A 5,664-nucleotide genomic window follows, 5' to 3' on the forward strand; every position below is an offset into this window, starting at 1 on the left:
TCTTCCTGCGTCGAAAGCCGTTTTTTGGCCAGCAGTCGAGCTGCAGAAACCTAATAGGCCGAGGTTGTGACCCGACAGGTCCGTGCCTTCGGTAGCTCAGCTGGTAGAGCGGAGGACTGTAGGTGGAGCGTTGGCAAGCCTTAGGTCGCTGGTTCGAAGGAGGTCATTTTTCATGTGCCCACCTTTTTTGGGGGGGGCGGCCTTCTGAAAATGGCCAGCAGAGCTTGATTTCACAGTCCGCCGTGGGGGGCAAAAGAGCGTTCCCTGACCGGGAATCGAACCCGGGCCGTGAGAGCGGCAAATCCTAACCACTAGACCACCAGGGAAGAGCTGGTCTACTTCTGGCCTGCTAATAGCATGAGAACAAGCAGACAGCAATACAGGCTTCTGTCACGTCGAAAACCAACAAGTCGCGCGCAAGCACGAGGGCCCCCAGGCGGTGGGCCAGTGGCGCAATGGATAACGCGTCTGACTACGGATCAGTAGATTCTAGTTTCGACTCCTGGCTGACTCGTGCTCCGCTGTGGGCCAGTGGTGCAATGGATAACACGTCTGACTACGGATCAGAAGATTCTAGGTTCGACTCCTGGCTTGCTCGAGCACCGCTTTTTGCGTAATGCAGTTTGGTTTTGATGTCACGGCTTGCTGAATTGTTGCCCTATTCCTACGTGCCATCCGGGCTTTGAGAAAAAGTTGGACACGAAATATCCGGTTAAAACCGCATCTCAGTTTCATTGTTAATCTCATGATATTTTCATTTCTGTACCTTGACAGACCGGCGATAGGCTGTTTTTCCTTGAGATAACGGTTACAATGCAAGACCACGCTTGTTTTTTCGAATGCGTGGCGTGAGTATTTTTGGAATCTTTTTTTTAACCGGACAAGGCCTTCACTGACCAGTTCCCATATGGTCTAGCGGTCAGGATTCCTGGTTTTCACCCAGGCGGCCCGGGTTCGACTCCCGGTATGGGAAGGCGGGTTCCTCTTTGCTTCCCTCTTGGAACGGGGCGCACGTCTTCCTGCGTCGAAAGCCGTTTTTTGGCCAGCAGTCGAGCTGCAGAAACCTAATAGGCCGAGGTTGTGACCCGACAGGTCCGTGCCTTCGGTAGCTCAGCTGGTAGAGCGGAGGACTGTAGGTGGAGCGTTGGCAAGCCTTAGGTCGCTGGTTCGACTTCTGGTTCGAAGGAGGTCATTTTTCATGTGCCCACCTTTTTTTGGGGGGGCGGCCTTCTGAAAGCGGCCAGCAGAGCTTGATTTCACAGTCCACCGTTGGGGGGGAGGGGGGCAAAAGAGCATTCCCTGACCGGGAATCGAACCCGGGCCGCGGCGGTGAGAGCGCCGAATCCTAACCACTAGACCACCAGGGAAGAGCTGACCTAGTGTTGGCCTGCTAATAGCATGAGAACATGCAGACAGCAATACAGGCTTCTGTCACGTCGAAAACCAACAAGTCGGGCGGAAGCACGAGGTCCCTCATGCGGTGGGCCAGTGGCGCAATGGATAACGCGTCTGACTACGGATCAGAAGATTCTAGGTTCGACTCCTGGCTGGCTCGTGCTCTGCTTTTTGCGTAATGCAGTTTGGTTTTGATGTCACGGCCTTGCCGAATTGTTGCCCTATTCCTACGTGCCACCCGGGCTTTGAGAAAAAGTTGGACACGAAATGAAATCCAAACTAGCCAAAAATCAGCAACTTATCTGGTTATAACCGCGTCTCAGTTTCATTGCTAATCTCATAATTTTTTCATTTCTGTACCTTGACAGACCGGCGATAGGCTGTTTTTCCATGAGATAACGGTTACAATGCAAGACCACACAATCCTTAGGTCGCTGGTTCGACTCCGGCTCGAAGGAGGTCGTTTTTCATGTGCCCACCTTTTTCGGGGGGGCCGGCCTTCTGAAAGCGGCCAGCAGAGCTTGATTTCACAGTCCGCCGTTGGGGGGGTGAGGGGCGAAAGAGCATTCCCTGACCGGGAATCGAACCCGGGCCCACTAGACCACCAGGGAAGAGCTGACCTAGTGTTGGCTTGCTAATGGCATGAGAACATGCAGACAGCAATACAGGCTTCTGTCACGTCGAAAACCAACAAGTCGGGCGGAAGCACGAGGTCCCTCATGCGGTGGGCCAGTGGCGCAATGGATAACGCGTCTGACTACGGATCAGAAGATTCTAGGTTCGACTCCTGGCTGGCTCGTGCTCTGCTTTTTGCGTAATGCAGTTTGGTTTTGATGTCACGGCCTTGCCGAATTGTTGCCCTATTCCTACGTGCCACCCGGGCTTTGAGAAAAAGTTGGACACGAAATGAAATCCAAACTAGCCAAAAATCAGCAACTTATCTGGTTATAACTGCGTCTCAGTTTCATTACTAATCTCATAATTTTTTCATTTCTGTACCTTGACAGACCGGCGATAGGCTGTTTTTCCTTGAGATAACGGTTACAATGCGAGACCACACAATCCTTAGGTCGCTGGTTCGACTCCGGCTCGAAGGAGGTCGTTTTTCATGTGCCCACCTTTTTTGGGCGGGCCGGCCTTCTGAAAGCGGCCAGCAGAGCTTGATTTCACAGTCCGCCGTTGGGGGGTGGGGGGCAAAAGAGCGTTCCCTGACCGGGAATCGAACCCAGGCCGCGAGAGCGCCGAATCCTAACCACTAGACCACCAGGGAAGAGCTGATCTGCTGCTGGCCTGCTAATAGCATGAGAAAAAGCAGACAGCAATACAGGCTTCTGTCACAGTGGTGCAATGGATAACACGTCTGACTATGGATCAGAAGATTCTATGTTCGACTCCTGGCTTGCTCGAGCACCGCTTTTTGCGTAATGCAGTTTGGTTTTGATGTCACGGCTTGCTGAATTGTTGCCCTATTCCTACGTGCCATCCGGGCTTTGAGAAAAAGTTGGACACGAAATATCCGGTTAAAACCGCATCTCAGTTTCATTGTTAATCTCATGATATTTTCATTTCTGTACCTTGACAGACCGGCGATAGGCTGTTTTTCCTTGAGATAACGGTTACAATGCAAGACCACGCTTGTTTTTTCGAATGCGTGGCGTGAGTATTTTTGGAATCTTTTTTTTAACCGGACAAGGCCTTCACTGACCAGTTCCCATATGGTCTAGCGGTCAGGATTCCTGGTTTTCACCCAGGCGGCCCGGGTTCGACTCCCGGTATGGGAAGGCGGGTTCCTCTTTGCTTCCCTCTTGGAACGGGGCGCACGTCTTCCTGCGTCGAAAGCCGTTTTTTGGCCAGCAGTCGAGCTGCAGAAACCTAATAGGCCGAGGTTGTGACCCGACAGGTCCGTGCCTTCGGTAGCTCAGCTGGTAGAGCGGAGGACTGTAGGTGGAGCGTTGGCAAGCCTTAGGTCGATGGTTCGACTTCTGGTTCGAAGGAGGTCATTTTTCATGTGCCCACCTTTTTTGGGGGGGGCGGCCTTCTGAAAATGGCCAGCAGAGCTTGATTTCACAGTCCGCCGTGGGGGGCAAAAGAGCGTTCCCTGACCGGGAATCGAACCCGGGCCGTGAGAGCGGCAAATCCTAACCACTAGACCACCAGGGAAGAGCTGGTCTACTTCTGGCCTGCTAATAGCATGAGAACAAGCAGACAGCAATACAGGCTTCTGTCACGTCGAAAACCAACAAGTCGCGCGCAAGCACGAGGGCCCCCAGGCGGTGGGCCAGTGGCGCAATGGATAACGCGTCTGACTACGGATCAGTAGATTCTAGTTTCGACTCCTGGCTGACTCGTGCTCCGCTGTGGGCCAGTGGTGCAATGGATAACACGTCTGACTACGGATCAGAAGATTCTAGGTTCGACTCCTGGCTTGCTCGAGCACCGCTTTTTGCGTAATGCAGTTTGGTTTTGATGTCACGGCTTGCTGAATTGTTGCCCTATTCCTACGTGCCATCCGGGCTTTGAGAAAAAGTTGGACACGAAATATCCGGTTAAAACCGCATCTCAGTTTCATTGTTAATCTCATGATATTTTCATTTCTGTACCTTGACAGACCGGCGATAGGCTGTTTTTCCTTGAGATAACGGTTACAATGCAAGACCACGCTTGTTTTTTCGAATGCGTGGCGTGAGTATTTTTGGAATCTTTTTTTTAACCGGACAAGGCCTTCACTGACCAGTTCCCATATGGTCTAGCGGTCAGGATTCCTGGTTTTCACCCAGGCGGCCCGGGTTCGACTCCCGGTATGGGAAGGCGGGTTCCTCTTTGCTTCCCTCTTGGAACGGGGCGCACGTCTTCCTGCGTCGAAAGCCGTTTTTTGGCCAGCAGTCGAGCTGCAGAAACCTAATAGGCCGAGGTTGTGACCCGACAGGTCCGTGCCTTCGGTAGCTCAGCTGGTAGAGCGGAGGACTGTAGGTGGAGCGTTGGCAAGCCTTAGGTCGCTGGTTCGACTTCTGGTTCGAAGGAGGTCATTTTTCATGTGCCCACCTTTTTTTGGGGGGGCGGCCTTCTGAAAATGGCCAGCAGAGCTTGATTTCACAGTCCGCCGTGGGGGGCAAAAAAGCGTTCCCTGACCGGGAATCGAACCTGGGCCGTGAGAGCGGCAAATCCTAACCACTAGACCACCAGGGAAGAGCTGGTCTACTTCTGGCCTGCTAATAGCATGAGAACAAGCAGACAGCAATACAGGCTTCTGTCACGTCGAAAACCAACAAGTCGCGCGCAAGCACGAGGGCCCCCAGGCGGTGGGCCAGTGGCGCAATGGATAACGCGTCTGACTACGGATCAGTAGATTCTAGTTTCGACTCCTGGCTGACTCGTGCTCCGCTGTGGGCCAGTGGTGCAATGGATAACATGTCTGACTACGGATCAGAAGATTCTAGGTTCGACTCCTGGCTTGCTCGAGCACCGCTTTTTGCGTAATGCAGTTTGGTTTTGATGTCACGGCTTGCTGAATTGTTGCCCTATTCCTACGTGCCATCCGGGCTTTGAGAAAAAGTTGGACACGAAATATCCGGTTCAAACCGCATCTCAGTTTCATTGTTAATCTCATGATTTTTTCATTTCTGTACCTTGACAGACCGGCGATAGGCTGTTTTTCCTTGAGATAACGGTTACAATGCAAGACCACGCTTGTTTTTTCGAATGCGTGGCGTGAGTATTTTTGGAATCTTTTTTTTACCCGGACAAGTCTTCTACTGACCAGTTCCCATATGGTCTAATGGTCAGGATTCCTGGTTTTCACCCAGGCGGCCCGGGTTCGACTCCCGGTATGGGAAGGCGGGTTCCTCTTTGCTTCCCTCTTCGAACGGGGCGCACGTCTTCCTGCATCGAAAGCCGTTTTTTGGCCAGCAGTCGAGCTGGAGAAACCTAATAGGCAGAGGTTGTGACCCCACAGATCCGTGCCTTCGATAGCTCAGCTGGTAGAGCGGAGGACTGTAGGTGGAACGTTGGCAATCCTTAGGTCGCTGGTTCGACTCCGGCTCGAAGGAGGTAGATTTTCATGTGCCCACCTTTTTTGAGGGGGCCGGCTTTATGAAAGCGGGGTGGTGAGAGCGCCGAATCCTAAACACAAGACCACCAGGGAAGAGCTGATCTAATGCTGGCCTGCTAATAGCATGAGAACAAGCAGACAGCAATACAGGCTTCTGTCACGTCGAAAAAACCAAGAAGTCGGGTGCAAGCACGAGGTCCCCCAGGTGGTGGGCCAGTGGT

General features: G+C 52.6%; 8 non-coding genes and 1 pseudogene across 8 annotated transcripts; 8 read left to right on the forward strand and 1 right to left on the reverse strand.

Moving 5' to 3' along the window:
* LOC141312754 (uncharacterized) overlaps positions 1-5,664 on the forward strand; it is a 249,274-nt pseudogene that overhangs the window by 111,638 nt on the left and 131,972 nt on the right.
* On the forward strand, positions 902-973 carry trnae-uuc (transfer RNA glutamic acid (anticodon UUC)). Its single transcript has one exon. It is a non-coding gene; the product is annotated as a tRNA-Glu (tRNA).
* trnae-cuc (transfer RNA glutamic acid (anticodon CUC)) lies at positions 1,296-1,367 on the reverse strand. Its single transcript has one exon. It is a non-coding gene; the product is annotated as a tRNA-Glu (tRNA).
* On the forward strand, positions 1,483-1,555 carry trnar-acg (transfer RNA arginine (anticodon ACG)). Its single transcript has one exon. It is a non-coding gene; the product is annotated as a tRNA-Arg (tRNA).
* Positions 2,122-2,194, forward strand: trnar-acg (transfer RNA arginine (anticodon ACG)). The gene has a single exon. It is a non-coding gene; the product is annotated as a tRNA-Arg (tRNA).
* trnae-uuc (transfer RNA glutamic acid (anticodon UUC)) lies at positions 3,105-3,176 on the forward strand. Its single transcript has one exon. It is a non-coding gene; the product is annotated as a tRNA-Glu (tRNA).
* trnae-uuc (transfer RNA glutamic acid (anticodon UUC)) lies at positions 4,131-4,202 on the forward strand. Its single transcript has one exon. It is a non-coding gene; the product is annotated as a tRNA-Glu (tRNA).
* Positions 5,157-5,228, forward strand: trnae-uuc (transfer RNA glutamic acid (anticodon UUC)). The gene has a single exon. It is a non-coding gene; the product is annotated as a tRNA-Glu (tRNA).
* trnay-gua (transfer RNA tyrosine (anticodon GUA)) lies at positions 5,355-5,441 on the forward strand. Its single transcript is given in 2 exon segments — positions 5,355-5,391; positions 5,406-5,441. It is a non-coding gene; the product is annotated as a tRNA-Tyr (tRNA).

This window comes from Garra rufa, unplaced genomic scaffold (assembly GCF_049309525.1).
Source record: "Garra rufa unplaced genomic scaffold, GarRuf1.0 hap1_unplaced_005, whole genome shotgun sequence".
NCBI lineage: Eukaryota > Metazoa > Chordata > Actinopteri > Cypriniformes > Cyprinidae > Garra > Garra rufa.